The following is a 21589-nucleotide window of genomic DNA, read 5'->3' as shown; positions in this document are numbered from 1 at the left end:
TAGGCATAGACTTTCCCCGGGAGGCTGAGAAGTGTAATGCCATGATAATTGGCACACTTTCTCTGGTCCCCTTTTTTGAAAATAGTAACCACCACCCCGGTTTGCCAATCCAAAGGCACCGTTCCCGAGGTCCATGCAATATTGTATAGGCGTGTGATCCAAGACAGCCCCACAGTATTGAGTGCCTTCAGTAAATCTGGGTGAATCTCATCCATTCCTGGAGCTTTTCCTACCTCCTGGATTGAAGTCCACCAGTAAAACAATAGAGTCAGTGCATGGAATGCCCTCTAAAACTCCATTCACTGCCTCCAAGAAGGCCGAATACTCTGAGCTGCTGTTCGGTGCATACGCACACACAACAGTCAAAGTTTTCCTCTCTGCAAGCCGGAGCCGCATTGAGGCGACCCTCTCATTTACTGGGACAAACTCCAGCTATACAGGCGCCAGCCGGGGACTTGTGAGTATCCCCACACCTGCCCGGCGCCTCTCACCTTGTGCAATGCCTAAGTAGGAGAGAGACCAACCCCTATCGAGGAGTTTGGTTCCAGAGCCTACACTGTGTGTAGAGGTGACCCCAACTATATCTAGCTGGTATCTGTCAACCTCACGCACCAGCTCTGGCTCTTCCCCCCCCAGTGAGGTTATGTTCCACGTACCAAGAACCAGTTTCCGCTGACAAGTTCCACAACGCCAGGGGCCCCTTCGCCCCCGCTCGGTGCCCGATGGGCATTGCACCGCACCCCTACTCTGGATCTTCCGGGTGGTGAGCCCACATGATCCTCCCGCGTTGCCATTTCGGGCTGAGCCCGGCCGGGTTACGTGGGCTGCCCGGCCTTCAGGCGCTCGCAGTCGGACACTACCTCCAGGCCTGGCTCCAAGGGTAGGTCCCGGTAACCCTCTCCCAGGCAGGGTACACTGAATTTTAATGGGTGTACTCATAGGAATGCTTTTGGATCATGTTTGTCTGGATCTTCACTCCAGACCTGTTCACCATGGGATCCCCTACTGGGAGCTAACAGCTCCCGACGACATAGCCCTGGAGGTCATGAGACCACACAAGCCCTTCCACCATGACAAGGCCCTGATCCAGGAAGGGGATTTCAGATTCCACATATGTATAAATATACATTATATTGTATTAGATATAGACTCAGTAATTTCATGACTTGCGTAGTTCACTACATAAAGTGCATGGAGTGATTTGGGATTAAACCTCTGTGTTTCACTTATGCTTTACTAAAACCATCTTTGTAATCATCTGGACAGGGATATATTCAGAAATCTCTGTTTAAATAAAATCCAGATCTGTGTGGATGGGGAATGGGGAATCATATGCAGGTACCTAAATACATCCCATTCTCTTCTGTGGAGATTATACAACTTGTGTGTGTGTGTGTGTGTGTGTTAACATCTGTATCATAGTAGCTGAATTCAAAGGAGTGTATACAAACATTTGGAAATGTAGAATATCTTTAAATATTTTTGCCATTTATTAATGTTACGCCATGTAAAATAGTCTGCTCCGTTTAATGATCCTTGATTGAATACTCAGTGTTGACGAACTGGAGAAGAGTTTTTTCCTCCAGCTAGTCATATAGAGTACAAAGTCATATTGGTCAACTCGCCAACATGTTTTTGTTTGTTTGTTTGTTTTATTAAGTACTCGGGACATAACTAGTCAAGTATCGGGGCTCTATCAAGGATAAATAACACCTATGGATAATATAGCAGGAACATTACAAAACATTGCTGGCTTTGCTCATCCAGGACCCCCTGACCCCAGCCTACTAGATTATAAGACAGTAGACTGAGGGACAGTTGATGCATGAGGAAGAGGAGGGAGGGAGGAGGTAGGATCATGTTTCTGTTCCTCGGTGCCTCCTTGGTATTCAGACTCAAATAGGGCCTCACATGCCGCTTTGGGTGACAGCAGGAAGTATAGCACTTTCCCAAGACACTGAATAAAAATAGGCATGCTGCTATTACAAAAATACAGATACACTCACACTATGAGCTGTTTGCATTTACCTGAACATAGAACAAACACAAATATAATCAATAAATTAATTAAGAATTGAATTTAAATAAATCTTATTCAACAACACACCACAAATTCTAAATAGATCTTAAAGAAATACTCTTATCTCTATCCCCTTTACACCTGGTGTAGGATTCATAAATGAATCGTTTACAATGTATCGATTCACAAGAATGAACAAATCAATCTGCGAAAGATTAGTTTTGATTATTTTAGTTAAAATTGCTTTCTGTGTATTTGGGATTATTTAACAGCAAACCTAACCGGGTATCAGCTAACCAAAGACATCTATTTGATTGGGCATGTTCATCAGCCTGAGCTTGGACTGAAAAGAATTTACAATATTGAAGCAATATGTTTCTCCAATACTAGGCTTAAGCCTTGTCTAAGGCATTTAACATGTTCAAGCTTTATTAGAAAACTTCTCTCGAATGGAGGAGAAAAATTAGCCTCTTGATATTTGACATAGTACATTAGGCTTCTGTCAAACATGTCTTATTTAAACACTTTTCATAGTGCATGAAAATAATTATGTACATTATCAAAATTTGTCTTTGTATCTTTTTTTATTTGCATATTATTTACCTTATTATTAATATTTCAAGAAAGTGAGTAATCAGATCCATTATTTATTGATCATAGGTCCATAGTTATCAAGAATAAGGAATTATTCTGAAATTTTAAAAACAAAGACTCGTTGCTTGGGACCTAATTAAGAAACTGTGGCCAAAAATGCAGAAACCCAATCCACAAATAGCAGATTTTTTTTCTTATAATTGTAAAATTTGTCTTTGTAAAATTATTCTATGTTTATATTTCAATAAAAAAATTTATTGTAAAGTTCAATAAAAATCTCTTATTATGCACAATTAAAATAAGGAGGACTGTGTTCTCTGTGGTGTATATGTTCTTAATTTCACAGAGAGGCACGCGTCTTCATGCGGTGAATCAAAGGAGTCAAAAGGTGGGGAGTTGGTGTCGGTTTATTAATAAAGTGACTCGTGAGTCTTTTCGCTCCTCCTCCAGACATGAGCTCAGTTTTACTCCCCAGTCCCTCCGCTGTAAAGCCATTCAGAAACACACCGAGTCCGGTGAGAGAGTCCGCGAACACGGGAAGCACGGAGATCCTTCAGCAGATCAATTTACTTCGTGTTTCTCCCTTTAAATGGATCCCCTGAAGTTCTAAACCTGTGTTTATGAGAAACTTTCTCCATAGTGTGGCTGCATTCGTCTATTGGAAAGAGGTAAGAGACTAAATGAACTAATCTCAATGTTGGATTCAGAAGTTTTCTTTTAGTATAAGAAATGTGGCGCATTTTCTTTTGGAAAAACTGCAGGTATTAACTATTGACCTCTGCCGTCATTTTTACATCCCTGATTTGATGAGATTCTTCTACTCTGGTTTAAATACGCCATATTGGTATTACATTTAGCAATGTGTGTGTCAAATAAAGGTAAAAGACATATCTGAACGTTCCTAATGTCATTTTTTTCGAAATCCAATATTAGAAGTTTTTTGCTGTGGGGTCACTATCAGTCGGCTTAAGATTTTAATAAAAATAACTTAGTAAATATTGAAATATTTCCCCAGATTTTTGAAAATGTATTCAAATGTTTATTTTCTCAGATTAAGAACTGAATAATTAAAAGCATGTTAGAAGTTATGAGCAATGTAGAAGGCACCCTTTTCATGGGATAATTCAGAAACTGTTCCTCTGTTTTAACATGCAGTGCATTTTGTCAGCATCTGGCTTTGAACCCTTAGCCTTTGAACTTGACCATTTTTGCCATGATTTCTGAGCTGTGCAAAATGCAGCCTTTATTTTAACTGAAAAATCAGTAAGCAGCTTCTAGAGTTGGGTGATGAGTTGACTCAAGAAACCTGAGCAAAAATGTATTATCAAAATGTATTGTTAGTCTTCTGCTGAGGCCAGCAGAAAGGTTTCATCTGTATTTCACACAGGAATGGTTCAGACTTCCAATTTGCTGTTATATTATGCAAATTTATACATTAATTATCACAGGCCATAAAGAAAACATGGATTTGGAAATCACACACACACACACGCACACAGCTGCTTTAAAACTGATCCTCCGCCTCTAGCAAAGGTCCACATGCCGCTCTGGTGCTAATCTGTTTAGTTACACGGGGCGTAAAGGAGATTATAGATTGTTATTCCGCTTTTTAAATCCATTATAATTTTCTCTTCTTTCCAGAGCAACCCAAGGATTTGAGAGAGAGAGTTTGTTTTTGCAAAGCAAGCATTTGGCCGATTATTGGTTCAATAGACCACCATTAATGAGTCAAAGTCTCTAAAGTCTAATGTGCTTTCATGAGTTTTTAAACACTTTGCTGTTTTGTTTATTGAAGCAGGTTACAAATGATAGCAAATTGATGATATTATTAATTAATATTATTTCCAAACAAATATCCTGCTTCAGTCTAAAGAGCCAAGGTTTTCTTTGAAAAATTATAAGTGGTGTGTATTCATATTGACTGATCCTGGCACATTTACTTTGAATTTACTTTAAATTTAAAGTTCATAACATTCATGCTTTTATAATGGAAGATCAAAAACCTTTTTATGGTTCAGTGGAGCCCCATCTTCAATGGATGCAGGGTTTATTTTGGATTGGGCAAACTCAACAATTATTCTCAGCCTTCTTTTATTTGTCAGGTTAGGTTGGTTCATCACAGTAAAATTACTGGTGTTAAGTATTCTGTGTACAATTCAGCTCTGTATGTTGTACCTTTATTTTTTTGGCAGTGCCTGTATTCTTTTTAGGATTCATACATAAACATTTGCAAAATGTAGAATCTGGGTCTACATACATTTATTTGGATTAACATCATAGAGAAAAAGTTGGACAGTGTGACACAAGTTCACAACATGTCTAAATGTATGTAGACATTGGCATGCTCCAGAGCAGCTGCACATGAGCCCAAGACCTCCATACTGTTGGCTGGAGTTATGGAGAACTAGTCTGTTCTTTTGATATAAACTGAAGGGGGGGTTGTTATCCAGAACTAACCATCCAACATTAGTAACTGACCTCAGTTTTTATTTGTTTGTTTGTTTATGGCTGGTTGTAGTCAGATATTTTACATATGACTTTACGATAAAATAATTATACAGAACAATAATACAGTTTCAAGAGTGTATTTAATAAAACATCTTATCTGCAAGCTTCAAAAATGAATGCTGTTCACCTTTAGCAAAGTTAATAACATATTGCCTTCCTTTACACACAAATAGAAAGCTCTATCCGATTGGTGCAGGGAGTCTCAGAAATGACTGAAAGGTCATGGACATTGGCTGAATGCCAGGACCTGTGTTTGAGAGAGGCAAACTTGAGCGAGGGATGAAGTGTATGAGAAAAGCAAAGACAAGGATGGAGGGATATGGGAGGAAAGCAGATGAGGAGAAAAAGCACACATTCCTGACTCTGTGTCTCAGCAATTTAATTAAGGGCCTGTGAGCTGCTGGAGTGGGCACTCAGAGGTGAAGCCTTTAAACCCCCACCACTGCACACCCCCCACCCATTTCCACTCTCATCTTGGACTAATCCCAGGGGTCAGCTAATAAGTGCTTGGGTCAGGCCACCGTGACAACTAAATAGGGGGAGCGCCAGAGTGTAAGCTTTACCAGCCACAGAGTTAATAACGGAATGATGGAAATAAGAAAACATTGAATAGGAGGAACTGTGTAAGTGCATTGCTGAGGAATGAAAATAAGATTTAATTAACCTTCAAGTCAATCAAGTGTCAAACACTGAACTGGAAAACAGTAGAGACAATACAGTATGGTACACTCTAACGTACTATAATGTATATTTATCATTGTAATGCAAGAGAGCCCATTTCTAGGAATACATATTTTATTCCAGTTTTCTCCCCAGTCATCCCCCAGTCCCACACAGTGCCACTAGCCTGAGGGGCTGAGGGGAAGCACATGCTTCCTTTGAGAAATGTGAAACCAGCCACTGTCTCTTGTCAGAGTACCACTAACACAATGATATTGCACTGTTTCACGTCGAGCTGAGTAGAGCCAGTACCATGCAGTGGAACAGCACCATCGGACTCCTGGCCTCAAATGGCATCACTGGTGATCAAACAGGGAGTCTCCCTATGATGGAGCCCAGTGCTTAGACCTTTGCATCACTCACAAGCTAATTCTGGGAAATTATTAACAATATATTTCAACTGACGATTGGTTGTCAATAATGCCATAATAAGCAACATGTACCAAAAAATATTAAACGTAACCAGATTAGGCTATGAGAGCTTATTTTATACGGGACATTAGGTACAATTGTGGTAGATTTAACAGAAATGACAGCATTTTGTATGACTGAATCTTCATGGGGGTTCTTTTGTTACGTTTCTAAAGGTAAGGGGTCAAAAATGAGATGAGCCCGATTCGTGAACCTTTGTTGTAGAACTTGTATTATTATTTTTGTGGTCTGAAAACTTGGAATATTTAATTGCTTTTATTGAGTCAATTATTCATTAATTTATTATGACAAATTACCACCAGTTGGCTCACTGTGGCCTGCTCTCTGTTGTCCTTATGTTTTGGCCTGAGGACAGCCAGATGGTGTTTCAAGGCCCACTTGTTGTATGTGGCCAACGAGGTTGAGAGACCTTGTGCTAGACTAAACTACTGTCCTGTGCAAAGTAGCAAACAACTCTTTATTTATTAAATTTCAGTGCCAGGAAAAGTATATACTCAGAAATATAGACAGAAGCATCAAAAGCTGCATTGAATCAGTGGAATTGCTTTTGAATTAAATTTAAATTGGCTGATACTCAAAGGTTCAACATTGGTATCCAAAAAAAGGTGGTGTTGTGCAATTTATTGTACACTATTTACCAACTTAGCAATTAGCCAACTTGCCACAAAACATGATTTTTAAGTAATCTCTCATATATTTGATAATATGATTTATGATTTTATACTGCTGTATGGATACTGTTATTCATACTGATGGTCACTTGCTTTATAACAAGAGTGCCAGCTGTTTTGAAGCCAATGTCAGTTTCAGCAAAAAACATGTCCTGACTGATCGACTACAGTTGCGGTAAAGGGAAAACCTGCTGTTGTTTTTCAAAGGCATTTCTTCACAGTCAGTATTAAGCTGGTAACAGATAGTAGTATAGTATAACTGGATATATGGAGATAACACTGACTGAAAAGAAGGAAAGAATTTTTTTGTGGCAAATTGCATGTGCACTGCTGGAAAGGGTAATTAGAAAGGTTAAATTTGTCAAATAACATTAGACAAGTGTCAACCACTATTTTAAACTGTAAGCTTAATTTCCGGAAAAAAAACATGTTGTATTGCCTGAGCATGTTTCCCCACCACACAGGAAATAGCTTTTCAATTTTAGCAACATGAGCTCATGCTTTAAATTAGCTATTTTTTTCCACTGATTCATAGGATACACTGTGTTTATGGTGTCAAAGATTAACCTTTGTGTCAAGAACATCCATTAACTAAAATCATTGTGTGTTTTACAGTGTCAAGTCTGTAAAAGTAGTACAAATTGATCTCTACCACAACCATTGTACTTTAACTGTCAACAAATTAGCATAACATGATGCAAAATAGAGGGTTTTAGGCTTCCATTGCTTGTTAGCTACATAAGCTGTATAGCTCTTGTGCAGAACAGTAGAAAGAGAACTGACCTAACAGACTGTGTTTGAGAGTAAATGGGAAAATAGAAATAGAAATTGTTGAAGTTTAGCTGAAATAAAATTGGGACATTTCATACATAAAGGGCACATATTATATATTTTACCCAAATTAACATAATTCCCTGGTGAGCTTTGGTCAATACAGCACTATTCCCACCCTGTCTTTATAACCCTGTTTGAATGGCCTGTTTCAGTGTTTGTTACTTTAGAGGCAACATTTGCAATTTTAGGCAAAAAAAACAAATTTGGTAAAATTCTGAGGAGGTTTCCTCACCATTTACTAGTTCTCCAGTCTGTGTGTGTGCTTGAAACTGTTCTAATGTGTTTACAAACCCCAGTGTCTGTAAATTGATAAAAAAAACAAATTGTCTCCAAATGTTAAAAATTATGACCCGAGATGAGGGTATTGCTCTATTCCTGCTCCATAGGTGAATAATTTTTACTCATTTATGCTGTAAACGGAACTGAATCTAAATTCAGAAGAGCACTAACTGCATGAAAGTGGTTAAACGTATGTTTTGAAACTCTGAGAGTTCATGTTGTTTGTGTCTGATAAAGACATTTTTTAAAATTTCAGTTTCCCATATTTATTTTCTAGAAACATCAGGTCTGTTGTGAAGTACGTGATTGCATACTGGGGAGTTAATTAAAGTGAAAATGGGATATGGGGAAAGTTTATGGTTGTGTGTTGTGGTTGGTACTCTGGGATTTGAACTGCTGCCTATTTGGTGTGCAGCATGTGCCCTTCACCACTGAGCCACATCTATTTATGAAGACATTTCCTGTACCACTCCTCTTAATCTCTTAGCCCATATATCACAGGCTCATTGGTTGCAGGGGGTGTGTGGGTGTATGTGTGTGCCTCTTCAGCCTTAGCATGCACTTGTAATGACATCCCATAAGCATTTGCTCTACTGGCTCCTTATGCATACTACCAGAACTGAGGAAAGCAGCAAAGCCAAGAGAAACAGAACTGTGTACACAAACATGCATAAATCTGCAAACTAGAATAGCTAACTCTGCAACTTTGACCACTCAAAGCCTTTAACTTACTCTCAGTTTGGGTTTATGATTTAAAGATGTTAATACTTCAACTTAAAATTCCAATTAATCAGCAGAGACATGTCTGTTGTTCAAAGCTTCCTTCTCTAGTTTTGCATCGGAACTATAAGGTCAATGCTGCTTTCAACAATACCTTCAAAAATGAGCATCATGCCTTGTAGTTTCAATGAATACATTTTTCAAAGTCTGGACATTGTTTAAAGTGGAAAAAAATAATAGTTCAGAGTTCTGAGATATTAAATTCTCCTTTTTGAAGTGTTAGAACAGTTGTAGTGATGTTGACACTGAAGAACAGAGGTCATCAACTCTAGATTCCAGGCCAGGATTTTAAAATATCTGGCTGGTATAGCACTATATATACATATAAATGACATCAAATGAAACATGCTCATTCAACAAACAAAGTCTTATAAGTTTTTTTTTTTTTTTTTTTTTTTTTTTTTTTTTTTTTTTTTAAACCCAATGAGTAGCAGTAGGGCAGAGTATTGCACACAATCTTAATTTTGTTATCTCTGCTGTTTTTCTTCATTCAGACATCTTGCTAACAGATGAAGGGCAGGCACTCCACTCGAGATTAGACTAAACACTGACAAAGCATTATTCGGCATCTGAGAAATAACCACATTGTTAATATCTTTCAGAGAGAGGGTGTGAGGTAGAAAAGGAGAATGACTGTGTTCTATCTGTTCTTTGTAAAACTGAGGTGCATAAAAGACAATTTCCATTGATTGTATAAAATAATCAGCATTATCCAGTCAAACACATTTGCCCCATTTTAGAGACACTTAACATAAAGGAGCTGAATTTATTGATAATTAAGGGTGTCTTTTGGAACTCTATGTAACATGATCGTATGAATAACTAGTTCAGATCATTCAGACCATCTGGATTTCTGATTCAGTGTCAAGGCCTGGCTTGTACCTGTGGAGTCCTTGTAAGTGAGATAGTGAGAGTGTGTGTTTATGGTCTGGAAGGCTGATGATCTGATCTACTGAAGTTTTTTCCAGCTGTGTGTGTGTGTATATTGTGTGTTCACAGAAACATCTGTCACGTTTCTTACAGTTATACACTCCACTAAACTCACACAAACTTTCAGTAGGTACAGTGTGAGTGTGTTAAGATTATCACGATATAAGAATTTAGATTAATTGGAATTTTGCCAAAAGTCTGTCAACACCCATATATAACCCACTTGCCCACTTCTGACATTGAGCATGGAGGCATTAGGCCTCACACACACAAACATACACAAACTGCAAGACACAGACAAAAATAAATCAGTGCCACAGGCTCCATCGGCTGGAGAAGAAACAGACCCATTCCTTCCAGAGATCAACAACACAGATAAAGAACCTGAGGAGACACACACACACACATACCATTCCTTCTTTCTGTCCACAAACACTCCTTTGTATCAGAGAGATACTGAGTTTCCTTCATGTGTAGCTGACCCTAAACACACAAATACTGGAAGCTTGTCCTGTCAACACCTCTCTAATACATATACACACACAAACAACTCTGATGAAATGTTTTCTCTTTCTTTGTCTCTACTGCATGAAATGAGTAACTTTGCTTTATTTTGTCTGTAACATTTAGTATTAAGTGAAATATTTTCACACCTCTCTCTTCCTTTCTATCTCTCTCATTCTCTCTCTGTCTCTCGGTCACTCACACAAACACACACAGAGTTTGGGTGTAAACCCCGAGGTCATTGCTTAAACTGCTAAACAAACTTGTCAGCACAGGCTCTTAGATGCATAAATCTAATTTGGGTTCAGAATGCCACAGTGACACTGGACCCCCACAAGTGAATGAGTCAGTATGTTTCTGAGTTTGTGAGTGTCAGTAAGTCTCTATAAATGCCCAAATAAACACTGGGCACATGCTCCATAAACAAGAGAACAGGATCAAAACTGAGTATCAAACCTTAAGCTCTCTACTTGTCATGTATTATCATCACATAGCCCCAAAAAACATAGTGTATCAAACACAAACGCGCATTTCCCTAAATCAGAGTATCATTCTGGTCTTCGTTTTAGAGTGTAGATGCTTGAAATGAATTAGCACACAGCTGGTTAGTTGATGGTACATGGATGCGCACGCGCACGCACAAACACGCACGCGCACACACACGCATGGACCTGGCCTGGAGGGGCCCTGAGGGTTTGATATATGAAAGGAAGAGGCGTGTGTTGAGGGTTTGTTCTAGCTTGCCCCTTTTCTCAACTCCTCACATATCTAATAGCTACTGAAAAGCACACGCGCACGCACGCACGCACACACACACACACACAAGGGGCTACTGTAGTCTTGCAATTTACACAAATTCCATACACGTTTTTAGTTCATTTACACAGATAAGTTACAGAGATATGCTGTATTCTTGTATACACTTACATCTCTGTTTCAGTGAAAACGGATCTTCATTTTCAGAAAAGAAAATACTATATAGATACGTTTCTGTACAAGCAGCGTATAGGCACCTTCAAAGGTCCTAAACAGAGACTTCATTTAAGAGGAGAAGGCATTTCACACATTACAGCAGAGTACCTGTGGATCCTTAAAAAGCATTAAAAAGTCTTAAATAAAATATGTTTTTTAAGGTCTTAAAATGTATTAAATTTCAGTCATTTTCAAAGAGTGGCATTAGATATCATCTAGGGCGGAATTACATTTCATCTGGGCGGAATGAAAAAAAGATATCAATGTCTGGAGTGACTATTTTTCATATTTCACCAGTGCACATCCCTGTCTAACCAGAGAATAATAAAAGTGTGAGCCTACAGCACAGGCATCACACACTATTTAGGGGGCAGTGTTTTCCTTGTAGGCCTTTATGCATGTCGTAGAAATAGACGAAGAATTGTTTCAGAGTGGCTATTTCAGACACAAGCCATGGTGAGAAGGGGCAAATTCAGGTTTAACAATAACTGGCTCGAGGATGAAAAGCTGGTTGCAAAAAATGAGCACAAAGCCCTATGCCGACAGTCTGACAACAACTGTCCTGATACAGATGTTTACGGCACCAATGCAAACACTAACGTTATGCCTGCTTTGGTGTCTTCTGGACCTAGTACAAGTAATACCTTCACTACATTCTTCCCAACTTCTATACTGAAGGTCGAAATGCTGTGGGTTTTGCAAATGGTTAGCTGACATCACTCTTATATGTCCAATGAAGATGTGAACACCGTCTTCAGGGCAATGTTCCCTGACTTGGTATGTGCAAAAACATTTAGTTGTGGCATTGACAAAACCGCTCCTCTTGTTCGATTTGGACTTGCTTCATACATAAAAAGGGAGCTTCATTGTTATAGTTGACAAAAGCATGAACAGGACCACCAAAAGCAAACAACTGGAATTGCACATCAGGTATTGGTCAAATGACGAGAATGGTTCTTGAATGCAGTCCCGGTGTCTGGGATCACAGTTCATGGGTCACTCCACTGCTGAAGACTTACTGAAGAACTTGAAGGTAAGCCATTCAACAACCTAATTAAGACAAACACATGATTAAAAATGTCAGCGTTTAATGTGTTTAAATGGAATAATAATATTCATTGGCAAGCAAATTCGTGACAGTTGGTTTTGGTTTGGACCTCTAGGTTATAAATGTGGCCCCTAGTGACTAAGCTGCAAAAGCTACCGAGCTTTCCTACCATGATGTTGGAATTAAGCCACCTGATTCTTAATTGAACAGTATATTCCCAACAGTTATTTTGAATGTTTACATGTTCTAAATTATAAGCATAATTAAGGATTCAATGAGTTAATGTTTGTATTTTTTATAATTTCAGGAATGCACAAAGGCACTAAATCTCAGGAATATGCTCTCCTTGTCAATGGATGGACCCTCTGTTAACTGGAAATTTGTGGAACTCCTGCATAAAAAGCATGCTGAGCAATTTGCTGGGACACAAATTCAAATTGTTGGAAGCTGTGGTCTACATACCCTTCATAAACCCAGACAACTGCTTGCAGAAAATAAAAGCACTCATCCTGAAATGTGTGCAGGACAAACAGTGGGTAGGCGGGATATCTGCTGGTAAATTATAATAAGAATAGAATGAAATGTTAAATTATGGTTTCTGTTTTGTTATCAACATGAATGAATATTGTTAAGACATGGATTATAAAACTCTTTATAGACAAACTCTTTTGGTTTGAAACATTAGCCTGGTCAACATATACCATGTTTGCCAACATATTCAATTGCACATTTCTGGTATCATGAAATTATTGGGTTACAAGCTACTTTCCTATTCTAATCGTGATGCTATGTGTTGACATTGTTCTTCTGCATCAAATAAAATTCATGGCATTCTATTCTTTGCTATTCTAACTACAGGTGATGTAATATCTCAGCAGTTCAAAAATCTATACAGTGAGAGGTTTGGACTTCATGTCCTACAGAGTAATCCAGTGTTGATGTATTTTTACATCCAAAGTGAGTGGTTCTTATCCTGATCTCTAGACATTCAGCAAAAAATGTGTTGCTCTTGTCTCATGGGCAAGCTGATGTTGAATATGGGTTTTCAGCAAATAAAGAGGTGGAGACCTGCAGAGTAACCAAGGAAACAATGATTGCACAGAGGCTTATATGTGATCATGTCAGATGTGTGTGAAGGAGTGACGCAAGTGCCACCAGATACAGAGCACACCTGGATGTAGAGAGAAGAAAAACGAAAAAAATGACCAAAAGAAAAAAACTAAATCAGAATGTGATGGAGGAACCTGATGAACTTAAAAGGAAGAGGAGATCATTAGAAGGTGTATGTGAGTCTCCAAAAGAATGGCAGAAGCAGCAGAGGATTCTGCTGGCACCAAAATGGCAACACAAATAACAAAGTCACACACCCTGAGATGGCGAGCCAAGGAAAAGAGAGAGCAGGTGGTGGTCCTAAATGCTGACATTAAAAAGAAGGCTACTGAACTGAGATACTTAACAAATCAACAGTAAAAATTTTGCTAGACAACAATATTGTGGTTCTTTGTTGTTGATTTTTTGTTTATTTCCTTTTTTTTTCTTTGTCCATTTTTTGGTCTCTGTGTTTTACTGTCATTTGCACTTTCATTTATTAAATACTGTTTGTACGTTATTTACAGCAGTATGGTTTTGTAGTATTGAAAAGGCAGTTGCCTGGTATGCACTTTATGTTGGTAAATATGCACTGACTATTTGCAGTTTTGTCAAATACAAATGTGCTTCATATTTTTTCCTTGATAATGGTCTTAATCTTTTTTCAGTTGTTTCAATTATATTTTTCAAACAAAATGCATCTACAGATTTTAGATTCTGTTTTGTAGATCTCTTATTCTGCACTTGGTTCCAGATTTTTAGATCTCCTCAAGAGATCGGAGCCTGGTCTTGCATGAGAGGAAATAACTGTTTGGGTCATTGCCCCCATCACTCAGTATGGTGCTTACTAACTTAACATAACAAGGAAGTTAGTGTTCTCCTCCATGCATGTTGAGCTGCCCAAAAGCATTGTGTTAAGAGCAGTTTGAAAACATGATCGTGGATCTTCGAGTGTTTCAGGAAAGGCATCATCCTCCCAGCTTAGCAGCATTGTGTGAAGGGGGGAGTCCTATGAAATAATTGGAATTTGATTAAATTATTACATTATTTATTAGATTAAGTAGGATAACCCTTAAAAATCCCAATTAACTTCCATAACTAAAGCAGACTTTGCTTACCCGCTGTGATGCTAAAAATGTGTACATGTACTGGCCACCAAGTTGCACTGTGCAATCTGAATTGCTAATAAGGTTTTCAACACTGTACAGCAGTGTGTCAATAAACCACAACCATGTAAGGAAGTCTGTTAGACATTATTTAACAACTGGACACTGTTTGAATGCTGTATGATGAATTAGATGAGTGGTTTGTACAATGCTAATTATTAGCTTCCATTAGATACATTAGCTTCATAGCTCCAGGGTAAAACTAAAAGAGGACCTTTCAGGCACTAAATATATCTTGGCAGATCAAGAAATATATAAAATGTGTTTTGATTTTGTCAAGCTTTAATTGCTGGTATGAGTGTCAGCTCAGTTAGTAGCTCACAACATTAAATCAAATTTCTTAAGGAAACTGGAGGTGTTTGAGTTCACAGAAGGTGATCAAGTGTGTGTGCGTGTGTGTACCTGTATGGCAGGTGTCTGAGCGTGTGTATGCATGTACTCTGAGTGGTGCTGGGTGAAAAGTCTCCGCATTGTAAACACTGTTTTTGATGACAGCAAGCATGTTAAACAGGTTAGGCAAAATGGAGGGAGAGGGAGAGAGAGAGAAACTCCATAAGCAATATTTATTTAATATATTATCTAGTGACTGAATTCAGCTATTTCAATGTACAGATAGAAAAGGTACCAAAGCATGAGCTGTGCAGAAGTGGATCTGTCCTCTCTGGAGTTATGGAGCTCCGTTCAATGGCTTTGGGATGGGAATTCCATCAACCTGTGGCACAGCTGAGGTGTCACGGAAGCCCAGGTTGCTTTGATAGCGGCCTTCAGCTTGTCTGCATTGTTGGGTCTAGTGTCTCTCATCTTCCTTTTGAAAAGGTGTAGGTCAGGCGAGTTTGCTGGCCAATCATGCACAGTGATACTGTGGTAATGTGTGGCCAGGTGACATGCCCTGCTGGAAAATGAAGAAAGCATGAAGTGCTCTAAAACTTCCAAGTAGATAGCTGCTCTGACACTGGACTTGATATATAACACATTGGACCAACCTCGTGTGCCTTTCCACTCTTCCTCCAGACTCCGGGACCTTGATTTACAAATGAAAAGCAAAATTTACGTTAATCTGAAAACAAGACTTTGGAACACTGAGCAACAGTCCACTTTTTTTTTTTCCTTGGCCCAGGTAACACCCTACTATCGGTGTCTGGGTCATGAGTGGCTTGACACAAGGAATGCGACAGTTAGAGCCTATGTCCTGGATATGTTTGTGTGTGATGGCTCTTGAAGCACTGACTCCAGCAGCAGTCTACTCTTTGTGAATCTCCCCCAAATTTTTTGAATGGCCTTTTCTTGACAATCCTCTTAAGCCTGCAGTTATCCCTGTTGCTTGTGCACCTTTTTCTACCACACTTTTTCCTTCAACTCAACTTTCCATTAATATGCTTAGATACAGCAGGAGGGTGTCAATGACTGCTCTCTGGACATCTGTCAATTAGCAGTCTTTTCCATGATTGTGTAGCCTACTGAACCAGACTAAGAGACCGTTTTAAAGGCCTTTGCAGGTGTTTTGTGTTGATTATTTTAATTTTCTGAGATAATGACTTTTGGGTCTTCATTTACTGTCAGCCATAATCATCAACATTGAAAGAAATAAACACTAGAAATAGATCACTCTGTTTCACTTTTTGAATTGTATTACTGAAATAAAATAACTTTAAGCTGATATTCTTTTTTTTATTGAGTGATCTTCTTGCTACTGCTGCCCACGGTTAACCTGTTACAGCACCTGTATGTTTGTGTTACTGAAAACTATGCAGCACTGTAGGTATGACAGATATTAGTGGCATGTATTTAATTATTGCTGTCAATTTCTCTAGTGTCAGAACACTACACAACCAAAAGATTCTAGACACCTGCTCATCCAATATTTCTTCTTAAATGAAGGTTAAATGTGAGTTTTGTCTTCCTTTGCTACAGTAATTCTCTGTACTGTACAGCTGTTGGCAACACAAAACTTTGGACTAAATGTAGCAGCATTGTTGTGAGGATCTGATTGCATTTAAGAGCATTAGTGAGATAATGTGGTGATGTTAGCTATTTAGTTCTTTAACACAAAAGCCACAACTGCTTGTATTTAAGTTCCATCACTCCAGAGAAGACAGTTCCACAGTTCAGATCCCGTAGTGTATAGGTGACACTGAGAATGGTGGCCTTAGTCTCATTTGCAGTTGCTCCACAACATTGTGATGGAAGCATAAATGCTTTGACTCATTTTAATAGTCAGAATTTACTGGGTATGCAAGAGTCTTATATGTGTGTACTTGTTTCTAAAATCTTCTCTGAACATCAAAGATGACATCTAATGTTAACAAATTGTTAGCATGAGGACAGAACTCTCAGAGAAAGAGACAATGTTAATGGGGGATAAAACAAGAAAAAGAAGAAAGAAAGATATGTCACTGTATCAGATTCTTAGAATACTGAGGCATGTATCAGGTATTGTGTGTGTGTGTGTGTGCGTGTTTGTGTAGTAGAGCAAGTTGGGTGGAGTGTATGACAGGTACACATCTTGGCATCTGTGTGTACATATTTAAGGCACTTCTTGCATGTGTGCAGTATAGAATCATGAAATTTAAGCTGGTTTGTTGAACCTCACCTGCTTGGGGTACTGAGTTGAAAGTTAATAATCTACGGAGGAATGTATTCAGTTAAAGTGATGTCCCGTGAATTGTCATTGTATCGCAGTTATAAACCTCTGCAGATACAGGAAGAGATTAAACTAGTTAACCTTAACTTAGATAGGTTTGACAGTTCCAAAGAACGTTCACCATGTAACATAAAGCCCATCACACACAGGCTGCGTTCAAAAATTTGACACAATTATTTATAATGGAGGCAGAAATCTACCATCCTGCCTCTGTTTGCCTGAATAGGTAGATCTGCCCTACTGACCGATACTGTTGACAGATGAATGTTAGTGACAGCAGTAGTGTGTCAGCAGTGGACTGGAGATGTTCTAGCTGTGTCCTTGTCATGTTCCTCAGAGGTCATGTTTCACTGTCTCTCTCACCACACACACACACACACACTTAAATGCACATTGTCAGAGGGTATAGCAAGGAACCTGATCCAGTTGTGTGTGTGTGTATGTGTTGAAAGAGATGGAAAGAAAGAGCAGTGTTTGAAGTCCATGCAGACACACACAGTAACACTATCTCCAGGCAGCCCTGGGCCATAGAAAAAGAGCTTTTCTCTAATTTATAGCACCTCATTCTACAAGCGTCTTTATCCAGTAAGTGTCTGTCTTTATGCATTAAATGGGGTTAGTTCTGTGTGTGTGTGTGTGCTAACCAGCCATATTTGTCATATCTGTTTGAGGTGGCTCTGTTGGAGATGCACTTGAGAAATATATTAATTTAGCTGCTTAATGTAACACTAGGTAGTATTTTACCTTAAAGTTACAGCTTCAAAATCATGGTGATGGTTCACTGACCTGTAACAGGGAAAACAAACCCTCTGTCGTTGCTAATCAGGGCTTAGCACTACAGAAACTGCACTATGTAGGAAACCACTCTTTATAATTTCAGGTGCTCTAAAAGTGAAAAAGTAAACACTCTGCAGCAATGATTTTTGCTCTGGGACTCCTCTGAGGGTATTTAATTTTTATAGCACTGTACTGAAACCAATGGGGCGGCACGGTGGTGCAGCAGGTAGTGTCGCAATAACACAGCTCCAGGGACTTGGAGGTTGTGGATTCGAGTCCCGCTCTGGGTGTCTGCCTGTGAGGAGTTTGGTGTGTTCTCCCCGTGACCGCCTCCCACGGTCCAAAAGCACACGTTGGTAGGTGGATTGGCGACTCAAAAGTGTCCGTAGGTGTGAGTGTGTATGTCGCCCTGTGAAGGACTGGTGCCCTCTCCAGGGTGTGTTCCCGCCTTGCGCCCAGTGAATCTGGGTAGGCTCCGTACCCACCGCAACCCTGAATTGGATAAGTGGTTTCAGACAATGAATGAATGAAACCAATGGGAAGGAGCAGGGAACGGTGTGGTTTCCTACCCTCCTCCAGAAGGTACATAGTGCAGTTTCAGCATTGCTGAGCCCTGAGTAGCAACAACAGAAGCCCTTTTCTTCCTATTACAGGTCAGTGGAGCATCAGAGGGATTTTGAAGCTAGAATTTCAAGATGAAAATATTACATAGTGTTCCTTTAAGGTGCATCCACTGTAAATGGATGGTAAAACCTCTATAGATAATCATTACAATTTAATGAAACATTACCACGCTCCATGCAAAGCATTGGGTAGAGGGGTATAAAGCCAGTACTGGGCTCTGGGAGCAGTGGATCTCTGGAGTGATTACATTTGAGCGGTGACTGTGAAACAGAACTAATTACCCTACACCAGTACTAGATCTGTTTATGTGGCTAATGCCATCAGTTTCTCATAGCACTACTCCAGCATCTAATCTAAAGCATTCCCAGAGGAATAGCAGCTGTTATTGCAGCAAATAGTGACAAACTACATTTCAGAAAAAAATGCTAGCTGAGCAAATATGCACAAACATTTGGCCATATAGAGTATTTCCTCTAAATCTGATGACAGCAACATGAAACCTATATGCAGGACATGATCATTTTAGAGATGACTTATGATGTGGGGAGAAGCTGCTGACACACACACACATCAAAGGCCTGCCTGACCCACAGTCTAACCCCAGTGACCTTTGACCACTGACTGAGCTGCCTGTCCCAACAAGAGTGTCCCAACAACAACATTTATTTACAAAACAGTGGATTTAGTCATTTGCACAAGAGATCAGACATCCACCTGTTCAGCCAACTTCAGATGAAAAAAAAGCGCAATTCACAAATGAGAAGAATTACAATGACAACTGACACCTTATGTTTGTAGAGGGTCTCATTCTATAGAGTAGGTCAGTATTTTTATTAAAAATTATAAAAGCTGTTTGTGTACAGTTGGACATATATGTCAGCAGTTAGTACATCTTAAATTAGCTAAAGTGTGAAGATTTTTGGACTGATAGTGTATATTGGTCTATGCTGGGTTTTGTCACATGGACAACCCAGGGCTGTACTGTGTATTTTTAAGTATGTACTGGCAATTTGTGCCATATACTGGCTTTGCGCACAGTGCTTCCTGGTAGGCACTCGGCCCATTGCTCTGAACAGGATATAATGTTTATAGATGAATGAATGAATGACGGGCGGCACGGTGGCGCAGCAGTTAGTGTCACAGTCACACAGTTCCAGGGGTCTGGAGGTTGTGGGTTCGATTCCCACTCTGGGTGACTGTCTGTGGTGTGTTCTCCCTGTGTCCACGTGGGTTTCCTCCTGGTGCTCCGGTTTCCTCCCACAGTCCAAAAACACATGTTGGTAGGTAGATTGGTGACTCAAAAAGTGTCTGTAAGTGTGAAAGTGTGTCTGTGTTGCCCTGTGAAGGACTGGTGCCCCCTCCAGGGTGTATTCCCACCTTGCGCCCACTGGCTCTGGACCCACCGTGACCCTGAACTGGATAAGTGGTTGCAGAAAATGAATGACATTGCAATGTTTCAAAGTTGTTCAATTTGTTAATTATGAAAGGTGAAGGTGTGTGTGGTTTTTTAAATAAATAAATAAATAACCCAGACAGACAGACCGGGGAACCAAAGGGAAGGTTCTGCATTGTAGTTGTTCTGCTGCTTCCAGCAACTTGGTTATAGCCACATTACTGTCTGACAGCAGCCTCACAGCAACAAAGATTAAGGTGTGCTGCATTGTTTAAATTCTTCAGAGAGCAAAGTCTGATCTAAGTGTGTGTATGTGTTTATTTTTGGACATTTCTAGAACCGAAACTTTCAGACCCTGTTTAAGCCTGGTCGTTTCAAACAGTTTGAGCATCAGGACTATATCCAGATATTATCTACATAAAATACAGATCTTGGTTAAAACATATGTAATTAAAATCATATTTAAAACAGATTTGCACAAACTATTTTACAAGGTGGTCTAAGACACATTTTAGATGTTCTGGAAGCATAAGCGCATACATCACATATATCCACCCAGTACATACGTAACAATGCACATGATCCATGACAGTGAGGATGTTCATCAAGAAAGATGCATTCCATTTATTCCAGTATGAAACTTTGCTATGTAGAAATCAGATTTCGAAATGCATATGCCTATAATCTTATCATGATGCAATTCATATACTAGTTGTATACAATTACCAGGGGTATATGTATGAATACCAGAGACAAATGAAACCTTTTTGTGTTTTTTGTTTACAAAGACAAGGACAATTTTGTTTCCAGTTGTTTCCAATTTAAGATCTTTCTGTTGAACATACTGGAAATATCAACAGTAAATAAAATGCAACCTAACATGAACTATCAGATAAATGAAGGAGTTTTTTTTTATATTGTGTGTTAAATAATGTCTAATAAAGATTTTCTAAGAAAATCATGTAATAAAATAAATAAATAAATAATGTGTATTTGACCAGGGCGGCACGGTGATGCAGGTAGTGTCGCAGTCACACAGCTCCAGGGACCTGGAGGTTGTGGGTTCAATTCATGCTCCAGGTGACTGTCTGTGAAGAGTTTGGTGTGTTCTCCCCGTGTCCCCATGGGTTTTCTCCGGGTGCTCAGGTTTCCTCCCACAGTCCAAAAACACACGTTGGTAGGTGGATTGGCGACACAAAAGTGTCCGTAGGTGTGAGTGTGTGTTTTGCCCTGTCAAGGACTGGCGCCCCTTCCAGGGTGTATTCCCGCCTTGTGCCCAATAATTCCAGGTAGGCTCTGGACCCACCACTACCCTGAACTGGATAAGCAATTACAGATAATGAATGAATGACCAGGGAATTCAACGAGATACAAACACACATATGCACAGGCTCAAATCAGGTTTATCAAGTTCATCTCTCATTAAACCTGCACATTTACTCTCTGACAATTGTTGTTTTATTCTGTCAAGAATTTATATTTCTATTATACACTTATATGCAGTAATCACATGAGACATGCAATCAGCTACACTCATATTAGTTTAACATTCCTTATTGACTGCACTTCTGAATTTTTCATTTGTTTAAAAAATATGATATTTTTAT

General features: G+C 39.3%; 1 protein-coding gene across 1 annotated transcript in view; it reads left to right on the top strand.

Annotated features, from left to right (window-relative positions):
- The first annotated feature begins 3077 nt into the window (after positions 1-3077).
- LOC136676605 (vasorin-like) overlaps positions 3078-21589 on the top strand; it is a 28219-nt gene continuing 9707 nt past the window's right edge. The window contains exon 1 of the mRNA XM_066653711.1: positions 3078-3282. The gene's annotated coding sequence lies outside the window, so the exon portion shown is untranslated. The remainder of the gene's footprint in view (positions 3283-21589) is intronic.

This window comes from Hoplias malabaricus, chromosome X2, assembly GCF_029633855.1.
Source record: "Hoplias malabaricus isolate fHopMal1 chromosome X2, fHopMal1.hap1, whole genome shotgun sequence".
NCBI classification, from domain to species: domain Eukaryota; kingdom Metazoa; phylum Chordata; class Actinopteri; order Characiformes; family Erythrinidae; genus Hoplias; species Hoplias malabaricus.
Note: the sequence above shows the minus strand (reverse complement) of the source record. Positions and strands in the feature narration are given on the sequence as shown.